Source organism: Amblyomma americanum, chromosome 10 (genome assembly GCF_052857255.1).
Source record: "Amblyomma americanum isolate KBUSLIRL-KWMA chromosome 10, ASM5285725v1, whole genome shotgun sequence".
Classification (NCBI taxonomy): Eukaryota; Metazoa; Arthropoda; class Arachnida; order Ixodida; family Ixodidae; genus Amblyomma; species Amblyomma americanum.
This window is the reverse complement of record NC_135506.1, coordinates 89,723,223-89,743,453: the sequence shown is the minus strand read 5'-3', so window position 1 is coordinate 89,743,453 and position 20,231 is coordinate 89,723,223. Positions and strand designations below refer to the sequence as shown.

Here is a 20,231-nt window from a genome sequence, read left to right as displayed (position 1 = left end):
ACGATGCCTATCATTGGTACCGACCTATTTAGGGTTATTGATAAGCATTCGTCTTTATCACGTTTTTTTTTCTTGGGCGGTCAATTCTGTTGTTTTCAATCCTGTGACATGGCAAATAATACATTTTAATGAGAAAAGAGAGTGTACAAGTACTAGTCTTGCAATGTTAAAACATTTTCGAAAGGAAACAAAAACTATAGAGTACAAACCGCATGAGAATCTCAATCTTCTTTGCCATTAAAGTTTATTTGCTTCTCGAACAAAACCTGAAAAACTCAGGTAGTCCGTGCACTACGCTTTTTGTATTTGTTGCACAGGAGGCTTCATGCTCGCTGGAAGGTAGCCGCGAGGAAGGGGAATGCCAGGGTCGAGACAAGTCCCCCTCTGGCGTGCATATGAGACCCTGAAGCACAGGCATCCTGGTGGGCATAACCATTTATGTCCTCTCGGGTTACACTGTATGGAAAAACAAGGCCGTCTAAAATCAGACCTTTTTCTCTGCTAACCTTTGCAGTCGTTTGAAAGGTTTCACTGGCAGATATACTCTCGAATCCGTTCGTTTCCCTGCACCTGAATATATACAACGGCAGATTTAAAAGACTCTGTAGGGACGGCCGCCTAATTTATTGCATGAATAAATGTAATAGAGCGGGACTGTGTACGCAAAAAAACTAATTTTTCTTGCACAATATTTTATTCCCATTTCTCAGTAATCAGAGCTATATATGCGAGTACCAAATTAATGCGAAAAATGCGGCTATCAGGCTTAATGCATTGGAAAGCTGCACAGCATCTTTTTTCCTATACAAGTGAGATATACTATTGAACATTCTCTATTCCGTTTCACTTTCATGTGTATGACTTTTCTTGCGCTCCTGCAACACCTGATAGGTAGTTTGGCCAGGAATGTTGTGCCAGTTACTTACTAAAAAACATTTAGAGGCGATCATGCAATGTAGTGTAGCCAATATGTCCCACCAGGCTCACTTTTACCTTTCGTTATTGCATTTTAGCCCTTGTTTTTTTGCGTGAGACAATAAGCTTTGGCTTCGAAGTCATTGTTGCGCTGCTCACTGAGTGCGCCGGGCTGCAGGACCGCAGATAAGGCGTACATCACGTTGGAGTTCTATATTAAGAGATAAGAATGCTTCTGCGGGTTGCGTTTCCTGAAGGGCCAGGGTAGGCCCTATACCTCCCATATATTCTAACGCAAGCGCGTCAAGGCTCTATTTCCATAGAAAATCCCCCTTCGTCCCTTAGCGAAAACTAATACGTTTGGAATATACTTCGGAATATTTATAATGTATTTTAAACATATTTTGCATTCATGAATGCACTGAAAATATGCCGGAAATAGGTTCTTGAAATGTTATGCTTGGTATTCGAAGTATATTCTTAAACTTTGCCAAAAAAACGTCACTTAAAGCATGCTTGGAGCACGTTTCAAATACGTGAAAAATTATGACCGCGCTTTTACCATCTTATCAATATATTAAAAGTGTACTTTCGAAAAAATTAAAATAATTCGTAGTATGCATCACAAAAAACAACTTTCGAGCAAGTTTCAAACAGGTGAAAAAATATGAATGAGGTTTTAGCATCTTGTCAATATATTTAATGTGTACTTTCGTAAATATGAAATTAATTCGTTTGAAGTATACGTAATTTAAAGCATGTTTCGAGGACGTTTAAAACACGTGAAAAAATGAGTATGTGTTTTAGCAACTTGTCAATATATTACAAGTGTACTTTCGAAAATGTTAAATTAATTCGTTCGAAGAATACGTCACTTAATGCGTGTATTGAGTACGTTTCAAACACGTGAAAAAATATGCATGTGGTTTTAGCATCTTGTCAATGTGTTAAAAGTGTACTTCCGGAAATATGAAATAAATTCATCTCAAGTATACTTCAATTTTAAAAAACGAGCAGTCATTTTAAACATATTTGAAGCACACTTTTAGCTGCCGTGGAACAATGTAGTGCTCGGAATCGCGTTTCGCGAGATGGCTTTTGCGTGTTGGCAATGTATTGAAAGTGTACTTGTGCAGATACGGCAATAATTTGTCTAAAGCACACTTCAATTGTAACGAATGAGCTGTCCGCGTAAAAGTATTTGCAGCTCACTTCAAGCTGCCGTTGAACAGTTACTGCTCGTAGTCGCGTTTCGGGAAATGACATGTTGGCAATGCATATAAAGTGTACTTTCGTAAATACGAAATTAATTCGTGCGTAGTATGCTTCAATTCTAACAAATGGGTAGCCCGCGTCAGCATATTTGCAGCACACTTCAAGCTGCCGTGGAACAACCTAGTGCTCGAAATTACGTTTCCGGGAACAGTGAAAACTCTCCCTCTTCTGTCATCAATTCGTGTATGTTAACTTCTAGCAGAAAGGCAATCACCACCTATTTAAATTACGTGTGGACAGCGTGATAGCATTGCAACGGCAATGGCGTCATGCTTGCCTCCGGACCCGAACATGCAAGCGAAAAGGACCCCGACCGGCAAGTCTCACCGGCACCCATAGATGCCCATGTATTTGTAGGTTGACTGTTCGACTCCTGACCGATGCCTGACACAAGTTACTACTAACGATTCAGTTCTAGACAGACCACAGATTCGAACTGGAGCACTCTGACGCTTGCGCGACAATTTGGGGGCCCACAGTCTTAGCGCAAATAGCGCCTCACCGGGCGAGATAATGCGTCTCCTCTCGAGGGGCATATAAAAGCCAAGTATCACGCTTCTCGGAGCAGTTCCCGTTCGCTGACGTCAGTTTCCGTCGGCATTTCTTGCGCGGCAACATTTTTCCGTTCAGGTCCCTTCACGTGACCTTGCATTGGCATAGACTTCCTGATGGCAACGCGTTTTCTCTCGGATTGTCTGTCTTCTGATGCTTACAACCAGTTCATTCATTACTTAATTCTGTTCATGACAACTTTCATCAGTTTTATCAGGTAAATCCGAATAGCACACCTTTATTAAGCCGATCCGGAGTGAATATGTTTAATTATATATTTTAGTGTATTGTTATGTAGTGTACTGCATTTAGTGTATATTTTTGTATACTTTTAATGTATTTAGTGTATATTTTGTGCATATTTTGAATGCAATAATTGTATATTTCTAGTATATTTTTAATGTATTTAATGTGTATTTTAGTATATTTCTAATGCTTACTAAATATACTAAGCGGACAGAAAATGCATTATTGATGCATTTGTAAGAATGTTCAAAATAGTACTCCTGTCATATTTAGAAAGCATTCGTATGGCAATTTAAGCATAGGAACAAAAAAATGCAAAGTTAATACGAAATGAAATTTTAGCACAGCCTTTTTTCGCTAAGGGGTCTTCGGCGTTGTAAGCGAGAAATGCTCGAAGAAGCAACAGTGTGACCTTGTAGCTCCATCACAATCTGGCCACCGCAATGTGAGCAAGCTGACCACCAAGTGGGGTGGCAGTTAACTTAATGATGTTTCGTCAGAAGTTGCTCGAGAACAGCAACCTGGGTCGCCCAAGCGCCACCGGTGGCAGCATCTGTCATGGCAGGGCAGAGACACATAGCTCAACCGCTGCACCACTGCGCCAGGAATGATACGATGGCTCACAGGGATCAAAGAATGTAAAGTCCAGAATGACCGTTCCGCCACATATGGTTATTAACCTATTAACGCTATCGCATCGAAGCCTTAAGGCGGAGCAGAAGTGTCTCCTGTAATTTTTGGCTGATATTTGTGACCCATTTTCTCAGGATCTCTTGTATGGGATGTCGCCACACTGCTGTCATTGTAATCTCCATTTCGTCCTTACTTTACTGAAATAGAATTACTGTTAAATAAAAGTTTGTTAATTTTGTTTGTTCTCGACCCTTCCAATTTTTAGGAAGAAATGGCACTGAACGTGTGTGAAAAAAACTTTTATGCATTATTTTTCATGTTTTTGTCTTAACAGCCTTCAGAAACACCCGCGGCGCAGAGCAAATGTATGAAAGATTTTAAAGACGATATCCAAATGGCGCCAGAGACTGTCAGTTAACAAGAAGGTTCCATTTGTAACTGCCACTCACTTTGTCTACCGTGTCCCGTTCGTCTAGTGTCGTCTTCTGTCCTCACATCTGGTGCCAAACTTAGCACACCCGTTGCGAGTGCACAAATACACGGTATCCACACCTTCGGTGACAAATGAAGGTAAGGAAGGCCACCGGAAACCCTTCGGTTCCGGGATTTGACACTCGCCACCCAAGTGCTGTCTAGTGTGATCGTCCGCACACATCCAGCGTGCAGGCGTTTCTGCGACAGTTTTTAATTAAGCCTCAAATAATATTAAAAGCCCGCCGCGGAATCAGAAGAAATACGCAGTATCGCACGGTATGGGCCAATGTTCAGGTAGGTAAGTGCGTTTTGGCTTCTCGAGCAGTTCTTCAATTATGTTCAGAATGTCGGTTCACGACACCACATTATGTTTGCGGCGGTGTGTTTTACAGCTCATTTAAATGATTTCTGGAAAATAACGAGAATATATTTCTGCGAAATTTTGTCCTTTTTCGCTTTCTACATTGTAGTAGTGTGTTGTGTTGAACTTTATGTTACATAAGCAATTGAGGCAATCATGCGCCTAATACCAGTATACTTTGTTGCAGGGCGTGTCGCTTAGCAATCGTAATATATATTTAAAAATAGGCGAAATAAGCGCAGTCGCACATATCTGAGGCAGTGTCCGTGAGCGAAGTATCCTTTTCCTGGAGACAGCATTGGCCTGAAATGGCAATCGAACAAATATTTTGTGAGATTTTAATCATATTAAGGTAATAATTTTAGAGGTAAGGAAACTGGACCCACAGGTGTGCTTTATTTCGAGGACACATAGGTAGTCTAACAGTGATAGTTCGCAAGAAAGAAAAAAAGATGGAAGCTAATACAATGTTTACGAAATAGGTGCTGCCATTCAGCGCTACAGGCATCCGAGGAAGTGTCACCAATAGTGATGAAAGCCTACTACGCTGAGTCAATGTTTGTGCGCCCGCCGGTCATTAAAAAAGCAGGGTGGTCACTGAAAACTACACTATGTTCAAGTCCCCAAGGGCTGTGCGCTGCAGGCGCATGCAGCTGCAGTGAATGTGGTCTGCGTGAGATATGCAAAAACCTAACTGCCGTTCAAGGACATCCTGAAAAAGATACATCAGGGAACGCTTCCTGCAGTATTGCTCTGATATCGTATCTGTGTGGAGTAAGCAGTGTGGAGGCGATTTTACAGCACTGGATACGACCAAGAGACACCCTTCTCTTTTCCTAGCAATCGCCCACGGATTTTAATCAGACCGAATCATCACACAAAGAGGAAAAGTGAGATCTTATCAACAATAGCAGACATTGCCACGTACTCCTGCAGTAAACAAACGTCTCAAGAGCGAAGTCTGAGTGGGCCTGGGATAAAGCATGGGTGTGTCGTAACCCTGCTTATTACGCATTGCTCAATGTGTAGCCTGCGTTGAAGCTTCCGTTATAACACTGTACACTCCTGGATATGGATTGCTTGTCCTTTATCGGTGCTCCTGTTGTGATACTTGTGCACTATACAAGACGGATGGACTTTAAGGACCAAACCTTTTCAAACTATTCGGCAGGTGCTTTTATCTTGTGCCGCTGTGCAGTGCCGAAGAAGGTAATGATAAAAAATCTATCAGTACAGCGTATTCTTCGTCTGTGGCTACATCAATGATGTCAACAGCTCTTTGCTTGAATAAAAAAAAAGTACTTCAGTCTGGTATATGAAAAGAGTGTTCTATGTGGAAGGAAAGAGTTAGAGCAGTGGCTGTATTGTGAGCAAAACTCCTTGGTCAATGCATTAATTTTTTACAAATTTATACAGCGTTACAATAAAAACAGTACGCAAAAGGCAATAAAACATTTTCACTTTTCTTCGAGACATATAATATCCATCCACTTTACACGTCGCTCTAAAAACGTCTGTCCGCCCAAGGGTGCAACAAATAAAAAAAAGCTTTAGCGATTTGGAAGAACCTTAGACAGTTAAATTAGAACTGACTTTGAGCTGCGCCACACGGAGCCACCTGCAGTTTACTTCACACACAGCATGCGCGCTGTTGCCCTTAGAGTACGATCATCCTCATGCGCCACGCAAAGTGTAACTTAACGCTAACGACAGCGAACAAAATCGTAGGATAGGCATTCGCCACTAAGAAAAACATAGAATACATTTTAGTGCTCATATGAGTGTTTATCACGTGGAAGAGCCGCGTGACAGATCGCCGCGCACAGCCGCCACGTTCATCAAAGTCTCTATTCAGAGAGCCGTGTGCTATGCTGCGGAGGGCATGTGCTGCGCAGCATCGACCTGCTACCTGGCTGCCTTTACTCGATACGTGCGTGTGTCTCCCGAAATTTTTTTATGCGAGCAAAGTGAAAGCAGGATGCTGGTGTGAGTGTGTATGGCGGGTTGGTGAATGCGAAAAGGTTAAAGGGGTAGGGGCACCTATCTTTTGTGTGCGTGTCTTCCTGTTTGGAAAGATGCGTAAGACATTAGTTTCGTGGACTACCACGTTGCATGCAGCTGCGACCACTAAATATTATATTATCAATATTTTCTGTCATGCTGTTTCAGTTTCAACACCTGAACGATAGCTTTGACGTCAACGTGTGGTTATACGTCAAGTGAGGCATGAAAAAATTGCAGTATAATTGCTGCTTTTAGATTCGCTGTCATTCCGCTTCTTGAGGAAGGCTGGCTTCAGCCCTGTAATGATTTAAAGCGATGAAGCAGCGATTACATTGCATTTTTCTATGCCTCTCGCGACATATAACCACACGTTGATGTCAAAGCCATCATTCGACTGTTGAAACCGTAACACCATGAAAGAAAAATTTGATTATAAACGATTTAGCGGTACCACAGCGAATACCACATGCTGACTCGTGCATAGTAGTGTCTTCAGCATTATTGTGGAGAAGAAAAATAGTCACCAAAATTAGTTGTCTATACTTCTTTAAGTGCGGCTTGAAGCCTGTCAGGGTTGGTGCACTTTCGTGCAACAGCCCCATCAGGCGCTGGGTCCACATATGTGGACGAGACCTGAGCCTCCTCATATTTCGTAAGCAAGGCGAATTTGCACCTTTGAATACCATGCTCTTATCATTTTGACCAGGAGGACCCGGGTTCGCACCGCACCGCGGCGGCTGCGCTTTTATGCAGACAAAACGCTAAGCCCCCATGTGCTGTGCGATGTCAGTGCGCGTTAGAGATCCCCAGGTGGTCGAAATTATTTCAGAGCCCTCCACGGCATCTCTTTATTCCTTTCTTCTTACACTCCCTCCTTTATCCCTTCCGTTACGGCGCGGTTCAGGTGTCCGCCAATATATGATACAGATACTGCGCCATTGCCTTTCCCCATAAACCAATTATTTCTATTATTACCATTTTGACCCTCCTTGTCAAGTTTGTGGCGCCATCTCTTACAGCCAGAGCGAAATTCGTTTGTAAAAAAAAAAAAGCATTACACCGTTAAGGCGGCACGAGTAAATAGCTTTGGTTTTGGCATTCTATTTTTACAAATGATCGTGAATGATGCAATTTAGGGCTCGGAGTGTGTCGATACGTTAAAATAGAAACAAAATACCAATTTTCATCGTCCCCGACGAAGAAAAAGTGCTTCAGTAGATGTTCAGAGTGGCTTGTCCACAAATGTGGACATGGCGCCTGAATGCTGAAAATATCGAAGTGGCATTTTCTCCTCAGAATGCGCCGTTTTCTTGTGCACGCATGGTACGAAATGGACTTACTCCTTACGGGTACTGAAAACTATGCTTGTACAAAGAGAACGTTGGACGACTCCAGCGCTGAAGCGTTTTTCATGAAAATAGCCGATGGAGAAACACTTCCAAAGTGCGGCCGATCAAGCAATGAAGACCCGCAGGTGGTCGCAAAGAACCGCCACTTAGCTGACCCGCTGCCGACAAACACAGCGTGCTATGACCAGTGCTTATAATCAGGAAGGTCTGGGAGGGTCTTAGGCCCCTAACAATATTCGAAAAAAGATCTGAGACCATTTGTGCCAGATTGTAGAAAGCATGGATTCGAAGGAAGCAACCAATTTCAGTGACGGTCAGAACATTTTTTCTATATCGTTTTAAAAATTTCGCTGCAATTCTTAGCGTGAATCATTGCATTATGTATGAATCCCAAGACATAGAAAAATACAAATTTGCAGCACAGCACAAGGAAGGAAGGAAAAGGTGAATTCGCGCCCTTACACCATGGTCAATTCAGAGCTGGCCGCTAAGCTGCAAGGCTACAAAACAATAATCAGCACATTCATTTCATTTAATTTATTTTACCCTCAAGGCTTTCGCATCACAGAGGGGGTTCGAGAGCGTAGAGCGAGGGGACAGTTTGTTTCAGGTCTCTGACATGAAGTGGTCAAACTGCGACCTTTAAAAAAGATTTCTCATTTTTGAAAAACCATGTGTAAAGCTGGCCGCAAAATGCTATCTCTCTCGCCTTCACCACCTGTGCTCAGATCAGTCGAGACCCTTTCGATGCAGCCGGACTTGAAGCGTTACATATGATGGAAGCAACAATTGGCCCCAGTTTCTGAACACATTAACTACACAACGGTGCCGACGTGAAGGCTGCACATCTAAAAGCCGCGTTCGGGGCTGGAAATACCGAATATTCATCTGCCTGTTGTCACAGAATTACTGGTTTTATCTGTTTTTATCTGTTGATAAGTCATGAACTGCAGAATAGTTCTATGAACTGTATATTTCTGCGGAGCTAAACATTTATTCATGTTCAACGATCAGTTAGAAAAGGCAAGCAAATGCAGCAGTGTTTATGTTCATGTATCAGATTTATGACGCTATGTTCACAAATGTGGACGCGAGTAAAATACGCTTAAATATGAATATTTTTTGCGTAATTTTTTTCACACCACTTCTACTTAGTGTAATGCTCGTTATTTATTCAAAAGAAGATTTTTTTCCTTTCAGCAGGTTTAACCATGGCGCTTGAAGGGGACAGAGAAAAAAATTGTCCCCTTGGTACAGTGGTTAGCGTTTTACTCCGATTGTTTTAGGTTGCTGGTGAAAGCCCTGCCGTCACCTGATTTCTTTCCGTATGTTTTCTTGTTTACGTTTTCATTGTACGCGAATTATTTCGTTGTATTTGATAGTTTTTAGCCCACGTCGTCGTTTTTTTTCGTTCTGCAACCAGTACGGGATGGTGCAAAGCGTCCTAATAGGCCGCGCCCCAGCCTACAGCGCCATCCATACTGGTTCCATAATCGGGTATGGCGCCGGGACGCTGGACCCCACTGGCCGAGAATTTTGCTGTAAGGATGCCATTGTTCTTCTTGTCTCTAAGCATGCATATCTCATTTTGCTCTAGTTTTTTAGCGATAGCTCCATTACGGTAGCATTTCGAGCCTTCAGCGTGGCGCCGCGCAACCCTGTGGCGGTGCGCCATCCTGTTGCTGCACCGCCACGCTGTCGCGTGATTGGTCACGTGGTGTGGAACAGCTGCCGGCGGCGCGGCGTCGTGGCTGATCACGTGGTTCGTCACGTGGTTGGTCACGTGACCAAGTTCCACTCGGCCAGCTGTAGCGATCGCGTAACTCCAGGTTCAACCAGTGCTAAGCCACAGCCAATTTTTTTTCTTGAAAGCTCTTCGTCTACCTCCAGTGTTTAGAGCATCCTCCACTCAGTACATATTATATTTAGTTATGCCCCTTTCTTTACCTCCAATTGATTAACTCTCTGTGCCCTATCCTCTCTGTGACATTAAAGGCTTTCACACTTCAACATTTTTTGATCAGAACTTTTGTCACTGAAATAGCTTACCGGCATCCTTTCCGTCCTATTCACCATTTTTTTTTTGCGCACTTCCTAATGATATCTCTGGCATTGTCATTCATTGCTTGAAGAATAAGATGGTAATGCTCGGGTAAATCAGAATATCTGTTCTATACCGATATACTAGATTCCTCAATTTTCCTTCTTTCCGATAACTTGTTGATGGGTTCCTTGATTACAGGTTTTTTCCGTTCTCTGTGAATATGCCGGCTAGTTTTAGATCTTACCATCCTAATGTCATTACGTCTCAGCTCGCCTAGTACCTACATATATTTCATGATGTCAGGATGTGCGCACAGTATGAAGTAATTTCCATATTTATCCTCGCCGTTCGAGTTTTTCGATGTGCGCGTCTGGCACATCTGTTTGCGGCAGAAGGTCTTTATCTGTAAATTATACATTCTGAAACCTCTGCCAATAATTCCTGATTGCTATTTCTAGAAGCTACAGCAGAGTCACCCATTGCCTGGTATCCTGCTACTTCTTACCTACGTTGGCATCGATGTCACCTATCAACAGTGTGCTATGTTTAAACCTTACTCGCTGTCGGTCGCAATTGTCTTCAGACTCTTACGACTATCTGGTCATCAGTACTGACGCGGGCAACTGGGAAGTACCACCTTAAATTTGTACCGTTTTTCATGCCTGATATTGCAATTACCACCCTCTAATTAATGGTATAGAAATGAACTATGCAGCCAGCTATACCCTGGTTGTTCAAAAATCTCCTTCCTATGGCTAGTCGCTTCATAAACCCCTGATAGCATAATGCATGGAAGCCCTCTACCTCTGTATATGTTTCAACTGTCCTTTTCGCTTAGTCCAATGACCAACCATTTAGTACCATCTTGTTGTTCAAACAGCCAAGATTCTAACGTCTTTGGATAAGGCTCTAGAGTTCAGCGTTTCCAGGTTCATTTCCTGAGTCCGCCTGCATGAAGACAGATTTTTAGCACCCTCCAGTGCATAGCACTTCTGACTGCAGCGTTCTTCAGTGGCTTCGCAGTTGCTAGGCGAGTGGGGCCGAGATTTATGTGGTGTGTAAGTAATCAGGGGTCGAAATCCAGTTCTTGTGACAGGGTGCGTTTTTGGCTGAGGTCGCCGGCCTTAGGAACTGAAGCAGGCCAGCAGTGAATGACCACAAACGCTCTAATATTTTTACCCGGTGGACCATTTAAATGGACCTGTGATTCGAACACCAATCCATTGATTTGAACAGACTGCTAAGTCATCGCTGCTTCTCGTAAACTTTATACCTACTGATATTTCTTTCAGAATTTCATTTTTTCTCCTTTACACCCCAAGGCTTTTAATATGGGGGACACATTAACATGTTTAAGATTTCTTGAACATATTGAAAAAAAGACAGCAGAATACAACGCAAAAGAAGGAAGAACAAAACAAGCAAAATTTACGGTAAAGCTTAGAAGTAGATCTAAGCGACATAACAGGCAAGAAGTGTAGCTCGTTCAGGGAAGACCACTTGTTAGCTGATTTTACGTTTTTGTTTATCGCGAAATTTTTTTGCATAATTTTAAGCATTCAGCCTTCGATCATTAAAAATATTACTCGCCCATATCAAGACCCTCATCATGTTTTAAAACCGCCGGTAATTCATTTTGCATACATTTTACAAAACCATTGGTGAGTACCCGAGCAGCATATTTCTGCCCACTTACAATTCTGGTCTTAATGACTGAAGGTTTTGTTCTGCATCGTTTCGTTTCTCGCTTCAAAACTGAATGTGCCATTTTGGGTGACCAGGCTTCGCAACTGTGTTACGCCCTAATAAGTTTGGTCACTTTCTATAGCGAGAAAATAAATAACAATAAAGTGAACCCAAAATAACCAGCGTCGCTATGGAAAGGAAATTGGCCTGGATCTGAATGCAGTGAATTGCGAGAGCTTGTCTAAATCTTTTATCAGCGTGAGCTCTTACTCATCACGTTTCGAGATTTCGTGGGTTCTGCTATCGGATGGAAGGATGGATGGATGAATACGGCTGAACCCTTTAAATCGGGTGGTGGCTGAAGCCACCTAGCCATGTCTTGTGAAATTTTACTCCTGTCTTGCTTTTAGCAACCAATCGTATAACCTTCGCTTGGTTACTTCTACCCTCTTAAAATCTACTTTACCTTCACTATCCACAAACCCTAATGCATTGGGTAAGTGAGCCCTGCTGCTTTCCACTGTAGGGTGAAGCCCTTTACAGAAAAGTATCAAGTGTTCAGCCGTTTCCTCCTCCTCTCCGCACGTAATGCACAACGCGTCTAACTCGTGGTACCAGACTCTATACGTCTTAGTCCAAAAACTCCAGTCCTGGCCACAAACAACAAAGAGCTTCCCCTACAATTACCATAGATATTTTTTTTGGCAATTTTCTGTCCTGTATGTTTCCAGTGCCGATTTCTTAAACTGTTTTCCACAGAATTCTCTGTTTCTTTAACCTTTTTCTTAACCTATAATTGCTGATTTCCCTCTTACTGCTGTCCAGATATTTGATTGTAAATTTTCTAGTTCGCTTTCTCCATTTCGTGTCAACATTCTTTAAGTACAGATATCTGAAAACTTTCCTAGCCCACTGCTTTTTCCCCATTTTTCTCAATCGTTCCTCAAATGCTATCTTACTGCTAGCCTCTCTGCTCTCGAAAGACGCCCATCCCATATCACCCTGTACCCAATGATTTCATGTATTGCCATGTGGTCCCAAAGCTAACCTCCTTACTCCCCGTTGTCACTGAGATCACAGCGCCATCTGTGGCAGCAATTAGAAAGCAACACATCCCGCATTGAGACTTCTAGTGCCGTCTACAATAGCATTGTAGAAACAACCACCTGCCGCGCGTCTATGGCGATGTCGTGGTCCAATAAGGTGGATATAGGTTGAACTATGTGGCCGCCAAGATGGCGGCCAATAAACGTTGTTGTGCCCTCCTATCCCTCTTCCCTCCAAGAAATATGCTTTAACGGGAGGAAGACTGTACCGTAATGGGACCGTCATATGTGTATACATTCGTTCCACTATATATACTCCGACAACAAGGGGCACCCATCCGGGGACATTAGTGTACCGAATTTGGTAGGCAAATAAAAACCTTATGAATTTTGGTATGAAAATAAAACCACAATGAAATATTAGGTAAAAACTGAATACATGCAGTTACTAATTGAAGCGCTATCATATCGCAGCGCAAGCCGAATTCTAAGCCTACCTTGATTCTCCCCCCCCCCCCCCCCCTCGAGGGGGTGTTAACTCGGCAACGGGCGCGTTCTTCTGCACTTTCTTCGTCTAGTAAACCAAACAGCTGACGCTCGCTACTTCAACTTCTTCCAAACGGTGGCGAGCTTTTTTTCTGATGATAAAAATTGTAGCACGTGTCGCAGCCAACAGGAATGAACGTTTTTCACGCTTTGTCCGGCGCTATAAACCGGTCGCTCATCTCCGAAGCCTCCAAATCACTAACTTTAACGGCTATGTTTAATGCATGTTAATTGGAGCTTCAAATTTTAAGTCTGATCATTGTCATTGAGTCACAGGCTGAAGTTGGTGGAAGCCGCTCGAATCAGGGGTCAGAAAAGACGGTGTCCGCTTATTTTGAGGGACGCTACCATTACTCTTCATATCGTTTAAGGGCTGGCACTATTTTCTTCTTGTTACTCCAGTTCTTCCAAAGCGGCATGCTAATTGAGCTTAGGAGCCAATTTTATTAAAATGCATTGATAGCATGAGATGAAGGGCGATCGATCAAAATCACAGGAAGATGGCATTGTTGAGGAAGTTCGTGGAGTATTAAAGCAGCAAAAAAAAAAAGGGCTAGCAAAGCTAACTGTTTTGGCATGACCGACCCTCTTGACTCTATTCACTGCACCTTTAAGCGGCATTCAGAGGAGAGAGAAATCCACCCCTCCCGAATAGTGGGGGGGGGGGGGGGGGGTTGTACACGTCACCAAAACCTGACGTCTTCGTGCTCTGGCGCAGGTGCGCCAGGCCCCCTCGGGGATGGTGGCCTTTTTCTCGGCCAGCACAAAAGCTCCCTCGATTGGCAGTTATTTCTTCGTACACCTGGAAACTTCGCAATAGGGTGGGAGGCAACGCCTTGTGAGCCATATGAGAACACCAAGTACTTTGAGGAAATAGAGCTCTTCCGGCCTATGTGATGAGCGCACGTTTTTCTGGTCTGAAGGACAAAATATGCGTCATACCGAGGAGTCTCTCAGTCAGAAAAAGAAATGCTGCGAGGCGTCTTGAATCAGGGAACAAAGAGGGGGAGGGAGGGGACCGCTTGATACCAGTAAAACCGGTTGAGAACCGAAACAGGCGCAGTTATGTAAAGAGGCAAACGCCTTGTGAGTCATATCAGAATAAGATGCACTTCGAAGAAACTGGGCGCGTAAGCCAGCGCAGACGCGGCCTCGTCGGCGCGCTCAGAACCTCGATCGTCTGGCAACAGTGGCATCCCTATCAGACTTTGCCCCCCCGTGTGAATGTGGGAGCGGGAGAGGAGAGGGGGGTTTAGGTGCAAGCTTAGGAGATATGACATATTGGCGGCCAAGCGTTTGAACAGAAGAAGTCTCCTCAAAGAGCGCACGTATGATCCATTCTTGCGCACAGTTGACTGAGACCAGAAGAGTGCACAAATTATTGTTCGTGTATTGCCTGAACTAGGATTACTGTTTCTCTAAACCATGCACCACACATCTGCAGCAACCGCACGGTGAAAGCCTGCTTAAATGACGGCGTTTTAAGAGGTTCACTTACTGCACTGGAGCAGCAGAAAGGAACAATAAGGGCAGTAACAGCAGTAGGCAGTCCATCAAGAGCCTGAGGCAGCTGCCTTGTCAACGATATCCTCTTCCTGGTAACATTTACTCCCTTTGAAGGAGCATTTAAGCGGAATTTTGAGACATAAATTCAGAAAACGTCGGTTGATGCTAAACGAGAGTATCCATATCTACATTCATTAGGATATGTCAAAGGCAATATTGTAAGAATATGTAATCCATTGTTCCAATGAGATTCTAATAGGAGGCTGAATTTCAATCATCAATTATAAAGCACAAAAAAAATTGTTCTAGTGTTGCTCTGAAACGAGCTCTGATACAGCCAAATCTGAAACTCTACCGCAATAATTATTGCCTTAGCGCCGGAAAAATGCAACATTTTAAACGCACTGCTCCAGGCTGCACCTAAGGTCACTATGATCGACTACAACGTCGAAAAAACATGTAGATGAACTCTGCAACAAACTTATTAAGGTCTCGCGCATATTAAATTTGCACCGCCACTACCCGCAAAAAGCAGTCCTACGTTTGATTTATGACAAGAGGTTGTAGTTTTCGGTTTTATTTCTTGGAAATCGCGCGAACTTTTTTCTGTGTCTATTTTGCAAAGAGCAATCGTTTTTTTTCGGTGAATATAATTTTCTGGGTACAAATTTCTGGGTTTTTTTTCGGTGAAGTATATGATGACAATGTGCGGTCAAAAAGTTCGTGCTATTTATTTGGTTTTTTTTAGCATTAAAAAAAGATAAATACTTGGATTAACAGTTATATTGTTGCAGAGGGAAGTTGCCGGGTAACAATAAAAAGAAGAAACATAGGTTGCAAATTATTGGGTCCTGAGAATAAACTTAAGTGGGCCTGCATCGAATTGTCAGCGCCCTGACGGCAACGATGGAACTGCCGCTTCACCATAGCAGAAGCTAGAGCATGAAACTTCTGCTCCTTTCATGCATAATTTCGACTTGACACTTGTTAGAGTTTGAAAGAACTCAGCGTAATTACATGCAGAGGAAAAACCTATTTGATGAAGCGACGGCGCTAAGCGGGTGATGAGTCTTATTAGACAAAGTATACCCTAGCCGACAGTATTTAGCTATGAGGAGAAGCCTCCGGGTCTCCAACGGAGTGTCTGATTTTTGCTGATCAATGCCCTAAAAGTCACAAATTTACAAACACCGAGTCACGGCACTAAATTTCAAATATGCCGTTGTGTTACCGCGTTCTTGGTTGCAGCACTTTTATCATTTTCTCCTGTGACCAACTGTATCTGGTAGTGAATACCCATCTTACTGTGACATCCATCCGTGAAAAAAAAAATTACCTTTGTCTGCTAAAACCAAATTTTAAAAAATTAATCTCGCACAAATTTATCGGTGCTCTTCGGCATAAAATGAAAGGCCCAACACATATTTAAAACGAACTGTTTCTGTCGACACCTAACTACTGCCTTTTAATCTGGTGAACTACATCAAAATACGGCAGTGAAACTTAAAATCTGTCAGAAGCTTGCCTTGCGTCTCATTACTAATATGCGTTGCTATGTACATACCTCTGATTAATTCGTGCACTTGAGCCTTCTTTTTATTTAATTCATTTACACTTATCGTCTAACGTGTACATATCGCTTGTCCGTTTGGGCGTGTAATCAGAGCATCCCGAATTTGACGCCTCTTAACACGCGCACTTTCATCTACAATACACGTAACATTGACGTATGGGTGGTGGTCTCATTTTCGTACATAATACCATGCTGTTCTTCTAAATAGCGTTGAGCTGACCAACAGCTTCCCGGAAAAGATGTCAATGCGAGCCATTCATGCACATTTCCTTACGGCTGACATTTCATAATTTCTTCAATGCTTGTGTTTGCACTTTATTCGCGTATCGGTACCTCTGTTATCTCAAGCAAACGCGGAAAGGAGCAGAACATCAAAGCAGTCAAACTTTGGGCTACATGGTTTATATGCTTGCCATATCCGCTGTTTCTTTAAAAGTTCATTGAAAGCGCAACCTGTTCGTAGAGTCTAAACATTAATGCGACAATTGTACGAGGCCTCAGTCTTTCTTAGCTTCGGAGCCGTTCTGCTCCCAATAGAAACGAAAAAAAACTGCAAATAAACCTAGTACAGGTCACATGCTCTTCGCAAAGGAGAGGCTAGTTTATTCATGCAAATCATGACTAGTGCGATTACGAAGAAAGCCAGCGGCAAACGTGTGTGCACTCGTAGATGGTTCAGAAAATCCCAGCGATGGCAATAGCACCGCCGAGCACCGCTGGCCGAGCACCGACAAAATCTCGTGCATCGAATTTGTGTTTATATACTCACCACTGGACGATATTCACGGGGCACCAGTTTTCCCGGCATTCGTAGGAAAAGCTTGAGGCAATCGTTTGTCGTAATGCTTTCTAGGTGGTGCCGTGCAATTTCTCGTTGCAGAGAGCTTACCTTTGATACTCAAGTTGGAGGGTAACTTGAGACAGAATTTCGAAAAGACGACATATCTGCCTTCCACTGTATGCCTTCCCATACTTTCGTATCATAACTGTGACGCAACCGTTCATCGTACAGCGTTTCGTGTGATGTCACACGCACGAGTGTGTGTGTTCGTCGTAATACAGGGGTACCCAGGGACACAAATGCTTTTTCATTCCCACACGTAAGCAGTCTTAAGAGTTTGTGCCGAATGTTTATTTTATATTGAGGCACGGTTATCGTTTTGGCTGCGGAGAGTGTGAATGATACTTCTATGTATATATATATTAATCGATAATACTGTGCAGTGCGCGTTAGAAAACACACATCCTCATTTCTATTTGTCGCAATTAGCCAGAAACACACAAAGGCTTTTGTGCTTCATCTATTGATGCAGTGTTGGTTTTCCTGCCTATCGCAACAAATTTCTTATCCCTCCTGCTTAGATGACTGGGTGCCGATTAGCCGCTGACCATAGCTTTGCTTAATCAAATTATTGAATCGCCCCTTTTCGCTTCTGTATACATAGTCTCCTTCCCGGAGTGCAGCCCTCCGTTACTCTTTAATGAGACGTATGCTAAGCAGAACGACTGCCTAGCGAAGCAAGACGTGCGCATAGTTGAAAGGGCAATATATTTCGACCCTGGCGGCAGAGAAAAACGAAGAGACAAAAGGCTCGTTTACGACATTCTTTGCTCGCCTGCAGCCGCCAATTCTTATTATATATTCGTGGCCTTATCTAATTAAAGCCAGCTAGCGTACGCAGAGACGATGTTCTGTCAACAATGTCGGCAAGCAAAAAGGGCACTGTTGTGGATTTAGCACGCTTGTGGATTTGGAGCAATCACCTGCAGTCGACATAGACACTTGTGCAGGTTTTAGGAACCGTCTTGTTAACGAAGTGGGAGAATATGCGTCACACAGGAGAGCAGTTTTTTTCCTTCACGTTGGTTTATGTTTTTATAACTTATAAACGTGCAGGAAGCTCAGTGAATGGTTTTCCCTAGTCGTAAAAGGCTCAATCTGATGCTACTTACTAGCAAACTGAATAAAGAATTGACATATTCTCCGACACGTTCATAAACAAAAGGCAGTGTTGGAATATCCCGTTCAGAGAAAAGCAATTCTAAATTGTGCGACCGATTGTCAAGGAAATTAAATTCCATTGGTAAGTACCGGTACGATACAGGTGTTCTATACTTTTCTCTTTAGTGGTGCTGGTAAACTGTCATTCATTATGCCAAATGCACTGCATCCCATTGTTATTCTTCTAGTTACTTCAATCTCGTGATTCTGATATGACGCCACCACCTGCCCTTAGTGAATGTATTCACTTATCACTTCTAGCATCTCGCTACCAATTATAAATTGCTGTTCCCATCCCAGTGTTGAGCATTACTTTGGTTTTCTGCACATTAATATTTAGACTCGCCGTCCTGCTCTGCCTGTCTGACTGATCATGCTGTGCAGTTGCTCTCGTGGCTACTTAATAATGCATTATGATCAGCGATTCGCAGATTACTAATTTATTCTCCATTAACTTTTATCGCCAACTCATCCCAATGCAGGCCTCGAAATTCCACCTGGAAACAGGCAGTGAAAATCTTTGGCGAGATGGTGTCTACCGTGGCTGAATCCCTGGCGAAAGCCAACAGTCACCGAATCCAAGGAGCATAGGGGATGTTAAATATATTATTATCGTAAAGGAATCAAGCTGAGACGCGGCCGCCCGATCGAATGCTTAGCCTTTTGATGTCACTTCCTTGTCCTCTTCTCCCCGCTCCTCCGATATTTACTTCGTCTTTGTTGTCCCGGCATCACACTCGGCCACGACTGCGGACCTGCAAGGAAGAGACAACAGCACAGTCCTTCACACATAACACGCTTCATGACAGAGGGGATTCCACGAATGTCTGTGAAAGCCTGAAGACAATAGGGGTCAATCATACACCGACGCACAGGGATCGTATATGCACTGCAAACGACTGGGACCATAATGACAGCTGTCGTCGTTGTTGTTGTTGCCTCAAATACGATGACACATAAAACAGGTGAACACCAACGTTTCAAGCCAACCATGCGAAAACTTTCGCTCCAGCTCTGGCGGCCATAGTAGTGGGAAGAGGCACCATAACTTATTCCGCCATGCGGTACCAAGGCTGGCGCACCTCATTAAAGAGAGAGTTACCTGGAACATGTGGAAAGTTATACGATGCAGTTTAGGAATAGTCACTTTCTTCTGAATAAACTAAAAGATGCACCTAATGCTTTTAAGCTCAAGTGTGCTAAATGCATTACAATGCCCATTATAGATTAAACGCCAATAATGGGCAGCCAGATAAGAGTACTTGGCAAACAAGCTTCACTATTTTGCAAGGTATGCTGTTAAGTTTATACTTTGCGCTTAACAAGACATTTGTATGCGCCATTTGTTACAGCTTTGAAAACTTGCAAAACTTTTATACCAAAAATCTAATTTTGACTTCTCTCTTTTAGCCGTCTGTTATCTGTTCGTACAATGGTGAGCGCTATGAAAAACATCAAAATTTGAGCATTCATTTACTGATTTAACAATAATAATTGGTTTGGGGGGAAAGGAAATGGCGCAGTATCTGTCTCATATATCGTTGGACACCTGAACCGCGCCGTAAGGGAAAGAATAAAGGAGGGAGTGAAAGTCGAAAGGAAGAAGAGGTGCCGTAGTGGAGAGCTCCGGAATAATTTCTACCACCTTGGGATCTTAAACGTGCACTGACATCGCACAGCACACGGGCGCCTTAGCATTTTTCCTCCATAAAAACGCACCAGCCGCGGTCGGGCTCGAACCCGGGAACTCCGGATCAGTAGTCGAGCGCCCTAACCACTGAGCCACCGCGGCGGGTTTTACTGATTACTCATAATCATGTCTCATGACTTCAGTTTTTTCTGTTTGCGAAATAAGCTTCATCTTGGCGTATAATAACAACCAGTAGATCTGCAGTTTATTGGAGATGTGAGGAATTTTGTGCAATTTTGCGTGGAAAGCTTGTTTCCCCTAATATTGCTCACGACTGTTCAATTTACATGCTAAATGTTGTTATGCTTCATATGCCGAGAGTGAAGTGC

At 43.1% G+C, this 20,231-nt stretch overlaps 1 long non-coding RNA gene across 1 annotated transcript; it reads right to left on the bottom strand.

Annotated features, from left to right (window-relative positions):
- Positions 1-227: 227 nt before the first annotated feature.
- Positions 228-14,772, bottom strand: LOC144107500 (uncharacterized). Its single transcript, XR_013309289.1, has 3 exons — positions 14,630-14,772; positions 4,705-4,759; positions 228-456 (listed from the first exon to the last, which is right to left on the bottom strand). It is a non-coding gene; the product is annotated as an uncharacterized LOC144107500 (long non-coding RNA).
- Between the last annotated feature and the right edge of the window lie 5,459 nt (positions 14,773-20,231).